Source organism: Theobroma cacao, chromosome 7 (genome assembly GCF_000208745.1).
Source record: "Theobroma cacao cultivar B97-61/B2 chromosome 7, Criollo_cocoa_genome_V2, whole genome shotgun sequence".
Classification (NCBI taxonomy): domain Eukaryota; kingdom Viridiplantae; phylum Streptophyta; class Magnoliopsida; order Malvales; family Malvaceae; genus Theobroma; species Theobroma cacao.
The window spans coordinates 14,058,359-14,061,274 of NC_030856.1; the positions used below are offsets into that span (position 1 = coordinate 14,058,359).

A 2,916-nucleotide genomic window follows, 5' to 3' on the forward strand; every position below is an offset into this window, starting at 1 on the left:
ACCTATTTTCCCTTTAAATTTCTTGGCTAGGGTTTTATTTTCTCCTTTCTCTCTCTTGTTTCTTGCTTGGCCGAATGTTGAAGAAGAAGAATGGGTTATGGGCTGATTTTTTTTATGCCTTTTTATTAGTTTAATGAAATAATATTATTTTATTCATATTTTGAATATTTTATTAATTCATTTTTTTTTCTAGCCATCCACTTGTCCTACTTTTTCCACCATGCATTCCCTTTGACTTATCCAAGTATTAAGTAAATTTCTAGATTTTTCCAAAGTTTTGGTAGAGCAAATTTTTCAAAATTACACTTTTGCTCCAAAAATTGAAAATTTGCCATAATGCATAATTTTCACTCCTCATACTGATTTCACACTCCAAATAATTAAATTTGATCAAAATCCTTTCAAAAATTAAATTTTCGATTATGGGTGGCAAAATTACCATTTTACCCCTATACTCTAAAAATATCGAAAACTCATATTTTTCACTACTAAAGCTTTCAATTGTAGTTCAATACTCATGTCATACTCAAACATGTCAAATGGGGCTAAGAAAATCTTTTCTAAAAATTCTCATTTTGTCCTCAAATTGTAAAATGACCATTTTACCCCTAACCGGTCAATTTTCCGGATTGACTCCAAATCGGATCTCGAACTCTGAATTACCATTTTGAGTCATCCCTGGATTGTGAAATTCTCAATTTCATCTTTAAGATCTCGATTTTATCTTGTTCGATGTTTAATCGACTTAACTGTACTTCTAGGGGCAATATCGTCTTTTGTCAATTTTTCGAGCTTTCTCAATATACAAACATTCTATCGAGTATGTGAATGACACCGTAATTACTTTATAGAGCAGGGTTTGACAAGTTTTGAACTAAAATTGGTTCATATCACTTTAAAACATGATTTTAGTAACTAATACTCATAAAGGAAGCGAGAAAACTGATGTTAAGCCTTGCGAGATTTCGATTGGCATTTCGAGTAATGAATGTCTATCGGGACATCGCAGTGATTGTCACGGGCTCGATGAGAGTTTCGAGTCGTGACACCTTTATTCCTTGACATTTTGCATGCAACTATTTATTTTCCTTTTGTAGCACATTAAGCTCAACAATCATTGATTCAAAGGTATTATTTAGTCAATCAAACATGTTTTTCCATGTTTCTTTCTCCGTATACAGTTTTTTGATTTTTTTATTATCACTAGCTTCACCCATAAGCCTTTCCACTTTTCTCTTGGGTTTTTCATTATCTTGTTTTAATCTATTCTACTCAACCTAAAATTGTAAATTGGTGACAGGGACTTCTCGAGATTTCAAACTGGATGAACAAATAGAATCAGATTGGGGAGGCAATATGATGTTTTTTTATTCTCCATGCATGCCATACCAAATATTCTAGTGTAACCTTATCATTGAATCTCCTTAGTCTTATTCTATGAGCATGTTTCCATGACTTAACAATCTACTCAACTTTCTTTAACACCCTTGGCTTGTCGTATAAATTGTTCAGACCCCATTTGTCTATGTACCATAAATGAGGCATAGCTAATTGCCCCTATAATCCTAAGAGGGGAACTGACATCTTATCTCCACAGCTATACAACATTGGTTGAAGTGCCATCCATGGTGCTTTCCATATTACCTATTGTCTCATGAGGCTTTTTCGTCTCAAGAACCATGCTTGTTTGGATATTTTTTTTTAGGCCATTCACTTTCAATAAACTTTCCAATCGAAACGTTAATGGAGAGATATGGTGCTTGGAATTTATTCTTTTCACACTCAAAATGGCTCTGAATCCACACATGCAATAGTTGTGCACATCCAATCAAACGCCCCTTTCCATTCCGTCAACAATAACTTAGTGATATAAAGGTCTTTATTAAAATTGCTGATGATGGATTAATTTTGTTTTCAACTTCCTTTAAGAAATACACCATTGCTACCTCGATATATCCCAAAACCTTTGGAAAGATAACCATCCCATAGATTACTAATGCCATAATACTCATGCTTGATTCATCTTCTAGATGCTCAATGATGCAACTATGAAGAAATTCCCATGGCATGCAAATACTATCTCCTTTTTATTCAACATTTATGTCAACTTCTTGCACACTAATTCCCATGATTTTTGCAATCTTTTTACAATAACCTATCCTTTTGTCTCTTCAAGTAACTCTTGTATGCACTTGGAAGGTGTATGAAAAGTAAGGTCAAGTACTCCTCAATTGTTGGCGTCATATATTTCCACTTCATTAAAGACAAAACATTTGTACGAGGGATCCCAAAATTGAATGATGGCTCTAATCATCTGGTCATTGATAGGTATGAGATGAGTGATGCAATATGCCCATACGGCCATACCTTTTCTCAAATTCTTGTTGTTTAGATTCTCCCCAATGATCTTAAATGATGATTAAATCTGTGAAATCATTCTACTAAAGATCAATATGAACCTATTCAAGAAGGCTAGAGACATAAACCTCCTTCAAACAATCACCTTTTACATTCCGAATCTGCTCTAATTGAGTCTTAATGTCTAAGTCATCTTCACATATGACAAAGGTGAATATGAAGCGAAGTAGTCACTTTGTGGATGTAACTGAGGTCTTTTATACCATACTTTATTATGTAACAAAATCTCTATGTGCAAAAATGATGTTAATGCATAATCATGAAACTATAAACAAAATTCAATAAGTATTTACATGGCACAAGGCATCCCTTCATGTGTAACTAACACCAGGTGTTTTTTATGGGTTTGGTGAGGCACTACTTAAGCTTGATTTTTTATGGTTTTCTATATGGTGGGCATTGTCAAACCCTGTTCTATAAAATAATTACGACGTCATTTACATGCTCAATAGAATGTTTGCAGATTTAGAAAGTTCGAGGAATCGTTAAAAGACGATA

At 33.6% G+C, this 2,916-nt stretch overlaps 1 long non-coding RNA gene across 1 annotated transcript; it reads left to right on the forward strand.

The window, feature by feature from the left end:
- Positions 1,017-1,750, forward strand: LOC108662880. Its single transcript, XR_001928736.1, has 2 exons — positions 1,017-1,128; positions 1,301-1,750. It is a non-coding gene; the product is annotated as an uncharacterized LOC108662880 (long non-coding RNA).